General features: G+C 28.5%; 1 long non-coding RNA gene across 1 annotated transcript; it reads right to left on the minus strand.

Annotated features, from left to right (window-relative positions):
* Nucleotides 1–351: 351 nt before the first annotated feature.
* LOC142644980 (uncharacterized) lies at nt 352–1,376 on the minus strand. Its single transcript, XR_012846187.1, has 2 exons — nt 1,001–1,376; nt 352–949 (listed from the first exon to the last, which is right to left on the minus strand). It is a non-coding gene; the product is annotated as an uncharacterized LOC142644980 (long non-coding RNA).
* Between the last annotated feature and the right edge of the window lie 5,375 nt (nt 1,377–6,751).

Raw genomic sequence — 6,751 nt, forward strand, 5'->3', positions numbered from 1 at the left:
ACACAAACAACAACAACAAAACTTGTTGATAAACATTGTGAATGAATTTTTTGAACAACAGAAAAACTAAAAATCAAGCCATGAATGAAATCATTTCAAATGAAATCAAAGTCATTATCATTATCATCATCATCGAATGATTATCATCGATTTTTTTTCACTGTTCAATCCGGTTTTTTTTCTTTGTTATCTCAAAACAGAAGGCCATGTTGTCGTTTTTTTTAAACGACAAAATTTCAAATTTCAAAATAGCTGTATTGGCGATCAAAAGATGGCGCTAATAGTGTCGAAAAATAATTGAAAATTCACACATATTGAATTGATCATTGGTTATTGAGTGTCATCTAGTGATCAAAATGTTCAACAATTTTATTATTTTTGGAATCCAAAAGTTGCGAGTAATGAGTGTGTTTGATGTGTTTGAATTCAATTCATTCCATGCTACATTTTCGAATTTAGAATTTTGATGATTGTCGTTTGTTTTGTTTTGGTTCTGTGTCACCTGACACTGTCTTGTGTGTGTGTGTGTGTGTGTGTGTGTGTGTGTGTGAGTAAAACGTGTTTCGAGCAATTGGAAAATTCAATTGGCAAATCTTCTAGCAAGGAATCAAATCTTTTGGAACAAACCAAACAAGCAAATGGATCGAATTGTTAAACGTCGTATGGCAGCAATACGTCGACAACCAAATCGTCGTCGTCAATTAATGATATATTTAATTATCGAAATGACATTCTATTTATTTTTGGCTATAATATTTACATCAACACTTCAATATTATTTACAAGTATTAATGTCTAAATTAACTAATGATTATGATTATGATGATGGCGATGGCGATGGCGATTACCATTATGATGATGAACAAGAATTCTAAACCAAAAGAAATTGCCTTGTAATTTGTAATTAATTTGTAATGTTGATTTTTTCATTGTTTTCTAACAAAAATTTCTAAATTTACAAAAAAAATGAAATAAAATTATGAATCTTTAAAAAAAATACCTTTCTTGTTCATTTTGATTCCGAAATTCGGTTGATCACCTGATCCAAACGAAAAAAACAAAAAACAAGGAAATTGGCTGCCAACAAGCAAGAAAATCCATTAAAAGTCAATTCCAAAAAGGTTTTCTGTTGATAATCGATAAATCATATATATGGTTAATACATTTCATCATCAAAGATCAAAACATCAAACATCATTTGATAATATCTGATTCATCTTCCTCTTTCATTCATTCATTATCATCCAATTTGATCAAAATAACTATTCTTATCCAAATGATTATTGTTGTTGTTGTTGTTGTTTGGCCGTTATGACGCCCAAAACAAAAAACAGAAAAGAAACATTTATTTTCTTTACACACACATATCGTGACTTTTGTTCATTTATTTTGGGTTTTGTCAAAAATATTTAGGCAAATAAAACAGCCAGAAAAACAGAAAAATTTCCATCTTCTGAAAAGCTGACAGGTTTTGTTTCTATGTTTTCTTCTTCTTCTTCTTTCTTCCTATTCCATTTGTTCTTTTCCTATTTGCACATCTTTACACATCATCCTTTTAGAGCAGAAAATGGAATTGAGAAAATTAATTTAATTTCAAACAAAAACAAAACAAATTTGTGAAAAATACATTGTTTTTTCACAAATGTATTTTGCACATCCATTCTATCCAAGTCAAATTTTAAAATTGAATTTTTCTAATTTCTTTTAAAAGAAAAAAAATTTCAAGATAATTAATTTTTTCAGCCCTTAGTTTTTTTTCGCCATTGTTTTTGATTAAAACAAGGCCAAAATTTCCAAAAAAAAAAAAATCAAAATTCAAAAATCAAAAGTTTTCCATTCATTCATTCTACTTTGCACACAATTACATAATTGATGATTCTTCTTTTGTTGTTGAATTCAATTATTTGAATCTATATTTTTTTAAAAAAAAGAAAAACACGAAAATTATTAGAGATAGAAACTGAAAGTAAAGTAACCAGAAGAAAAAGCGAAAACCAACCAATTCCTTTCATTTATCATCAGGCAAGATGATAAATGAATTTTTTTCATTTTTCATTTTATGAATTGGATTGAGCAAAAAACGAAGTGTGAAAAGAAAAAAGTTTTCCATTTCTTCCATTTGGTTCCAGAAAATCTTTATGCTGATGATGATGATTGATTGATCAATATAAACATACGATCCATACGCACACAGCACACACGGATCTTTAAATTGTTCACGGTCCAAATATCTTTCTCGCTCTCCGGTCACACAGGTACAGTCGAAATAGTAAAAACCAAAAAAGAAGAAGAAGAAAAAAATGATGGCCTAAGGCCCCATGATGATAACAGAAGTGTGCAATGGATGGTGTATGGCAGACACCACGATCGATCGAATCGACCACCAAATGATGATGATGATGATGACTAAAGACTTTTTTCCACAACCACCATCACCATCACCACGAACTAATAAGGTTGCTAAAATGATCACTAATTACATTTTGAGGGCAAGAGAAGGAAAAGAGATGAAAATTCAAATTGAATCAAAAAATAACACTGTGTGTCTGTTAAGAGAAACTTTTTTTACCCAAAAAAAAGAAATATTCTTAAATCGTGATTTTTGGTTGGTAAACGATAAAATAGGGAAAAAATTCGTGATTCGGTCGGATAAAGGAAAATTGAATTGAAATTTTATTTTATTTTTTTTTTTGCTGAAAAAACATCAAACAAACGCCATACATGACTTTGTTTTCTGGTTATTTTTTCATCCATAATGATTGTATTTAGAAAGAAAAGAAAACAAACAAACATAACATCATTCCCAATATTGCACAGAAAAACATTCAAATAGAAAATTTAAAAACAAAAAAATCTTTGCAATCAAATTCGATTACATATTGAATTAGATTGGCAAACAGAAATCGATTGGAGAAGGAAAAAGCACCACCACCACCACTACTACCATCATCATCATTATTATTATCACCAGCACCTGGTCTAAGGTAAAAAATCAATGATGATGATCTGGTGGATGATGGAAGTAAGAAAAATGGTCATTTAATTTTCATTCAACTTTCACTATTATCAATCAAAAAAATAATGATCGTTATTTTTTTTATCAGAAACCAGAATACGGATGCATCAAATGATCTTCATTTTCATGATCATATAAGAATCGTGCACAACTAAATATTCTTTAATTGCAACCAGATTTTTTTTCTTCATACACGAATGTTTATCCTCATAGTGAACATTTTTTTTCTTCAAGTTTTTGAATCTTTCGAATCGATTGCCACAAAGAATCAATGAAAATGAGGAAAACTAAAGCCAAAATTTTGTATATTGATCATACAGGTGTTAAGTATATTCATTCGATTTCATTTGATTGCTTGAAAAACCAAAAAACCAAATTCATTCATTCATTATTTCATTGCAGCAAAAACAAATCGATCGTGATCAATAATTTTAACCGTATACGACATTTTCTTCTTCTTCTTATTCGTATTAGCCGATCGATTGATTGATTGATTCTGTAGGTGTGTGTGTGTGTGTGTTTGGGTTGATTCATTCATTGATTCAATAAAATTTGTTCAGTAATTTTTTTTCGAAATAATGTAATCAAAGTGATGTGATATTGACCTTGTTGTTGTTGGTCAATGGCTTTTTCTTCAGGTTATTTTAACGCGTAACAAATTAATTAGTTACACGTTTGAAAACAAACCGACGAGAAATCTGACCAACACAAAATAATCATCATCATTAAATGAATAATTTAAAGGAAGAAGAAGAAGAAGAACTACCACCAAGAAAAAATGTTTGAAAATTTTACAAAAATCTTTTTTTTTCTGTGTTACATAATTACAGAATTACTTTGTATTTCTTGTTTGTAGAATGGTGGTCATGTCTACCAGGTAACATTAACAGTTTTGGTTAACCATTAAAATAATTAAGATTTTTATCAGTAAAACAATTAAAGGATGATGATGATTATGATTGTGGTGATTACTTTTGATTATTAAGGAAGTTGAATGAAATGAAAATGACAAATAACAAACTAACTAACTAAAAACAAACAGTGAAAAATCTATCGGTGGTCGATATGGTCATTTTTTCTATTAAAAAAAGTTTCATTTTGGTCATCATCATCATTATCGTTATCAAAATTGATCTTTATATTTTGACATTGACGTCGTCGTCGTCGTAGTTGTCATCGTGTGAGTTCTATGATTTCTGTTCTGTTTGTTTACTTCAAAGTTTAACTTTTTTATCTTTAAATGAATTTTTCTATTTTGCTGATAAAATTTTCGCATTTTGAACGAATTTTTTGAACCGAACAGAAAAAAATTGCTCAATTCACACCAATTGTGAACAAACAAACAAATCAATATTGATCATCATCATCATTAGACATTGATAATCATCATCATCATGATGATGATATTTGTTTGTTTTGTTTCAATGATAAATTATGTAATAAAAGAATCGATAATTCTTCTTCTTCTCTCTCTCTCTCTCTCTCTCCTTCTTTGTAATTTTATTGGGTTTTTTAGACAGAGCGAAAGAAAAAAAAGGTCAATCGATAATTTTCATTTATTCCCGTTTAGAAACATTCAGTTTTTTTTGTTTTAAATGATGATTATGATAACTGAAATAAAAAATAAAGAACCTTGGTAATTGAATATGAACCTATGATGGAATATTGAAAAAAATTGAACCACAACCACCACTATCGCTATCATCGTCATCATCAACAAGAATTACCACTAATTGAAATTCATTTGTATTATATTCATCATTAGTTTTAATGGGATTTTTTTTTGCTGGCATATTCTCTCTCTCTCTTCCTCATATTCTGATGATGATGATGATACATAATTATCATTATCAATTATGATAACCTAGAGAGAGAGAGAGAGAGAGAATATAAAATCATCAATAATCATCGATCATTATGAATATTGAAGAAAATATTATTATTATATTTGCAAGACAATTTTGACATTTATGTCAAAAATTTTTGTTTTTTTTTGTTTTTTCAGGATAAATTATTGATGAAATTGATTGGCCTTGGCCTAATGGATTTTTATAGATAATTTTTTTTAGTGGTTATTACTGATTGATGATTATAATGGTTTGTTATGGATGACCATGATGATGTTTATTATGGTTTTTTTGTTTCAAAATATCGCCATATGAATGACTTTATGAAACAAAAAAAAAATTCAAATTCATTCATAGATGGCACTATTGAAATGAATTTCTTTCAAATTTCAAATACTTTTCTAATATAATTTTCTAAATTCTCGTAGACAATTGAAACTTCTGTAATATGATATAAGGTTTTTTTTTATTCAAATTTGAAAATTCCAATCACAATGAAACCTTACTCAATCAATCAGTCAGTCAGTCAGTCAGACGTACATATCGATATAACTAAAAAATATTGAACATTTTTATCTATGTTTGTGATCAGCATTTTACCCTTTCTTTCATTCATTCTTAAACAAACAAACAAACAAACAATCGATATATACATGTTATCAATATGATTGAATTGTTGTTGTTTTGAATTGAAAAAAACAACGGCGACAACAACAAAATTCAAATTCAAATTGAATTGTTTCAAGCAAAACAACAACAAGATATTTTCAACATTTTCGTTGACAAATATATATTTCCAACTGATTGAAAGAAAGACCAGACATTGATAGTGAGTGAATGATAGTGATAAAAGAAATAATGAAAAACTAGAAAAAAAATACCTGAAAGGTATTCGATTACATACGGTGAAAAATACAACATAACATAACATAACCTGAACTTTTGAACATTTTCTTTTCTTTTCTTTTTTAGTGGTAGTTAATCGTCTTTACTGTTCAAAGAAACAAAACAAAAAAGAAAGAAATCTAATCTTTGAAATTGTATCAAGATTATTCAATGTTTCAGTGGTGGTTGGTGGTTGTTGGTGACGATCTTGAATGAAAAAATTTTCTTTTTCGATTTAGGATTGGCCATACACAAACACACAAAAAGAAACAAAAACCACAGTCAGTCACTAACAACATTGGGACAAGTAAATAATCTCTTCTTTTTTTCTCAGTCAAACTTGTGGTTCAATGAATAAATTTAATTTTGTTTTTTCTACTGCAAACGAGAAACAATCGAAAACAGTGAAAACAAAACAAAACCAAAAAAGAAAATGGAAAGGAAATATGTTTTGGAAGAAAAGTATCAAACCCTTGATTTTGATTTTGGTTTTTCCGCTTTACTTGTCATTCATTCATTCATTCATTCCTTCAACGTTGATGATGGTGATTATGATCTTATTGGACCACATTTGAGGAGGAAGATTTGGTTTTTTCCATTGAATTAACAATATCGATGGCTGAAATTTAATAATAGTCAAAATAGTTTGTGTGTTTTACAGAGCCAGCAAGAAAAAAAAATTAGTTCAACAATTTTTTTCTGTTTCCTATTTCTTTGACAATATGAAAATATGATACCTGAATTAAGCTAGAAAGACCAAGGTAAAATAAGCTTATGGTCCCTACATTTTTATTGTTGCTGTTCCATAGACCTTTGGTTGTACAAATTTTTATTCAATTGTTCCACATCAATAGAGTGAATGAAATGAAATGAATGCCAAACAAAAAAACGAAATCCATTAGGTGTGTGTTTTGTTTTTTATGTGAAACCTGAATATCCACCATTTTTTTTTTTTTTTTTGGCTACATAACATTGTCGTTGTTGAAGTTGAAGTTGAAAAAAT

Source organism: Dermatophagoides pteronyssinus, unplaced genomic scaffold (genome assembly GCF_027571235.1).
Source record: "Dermatophagoides pteronyssinus isolate colony J.1.1.1.1 unplaced genomic scaffold, Derpt_VIB-CSIC_2022.12 sq0005, whole genome shotgun sequence".
In the NCBI taxonomy this organism is placed as follows: Eukaryota; Metazoa; Arthropoda; class Arachnida; order Sarcoptiformes; family Pyroglyphidae; genus Dermatophagoides; species Dermatophagoides pteronyssinus.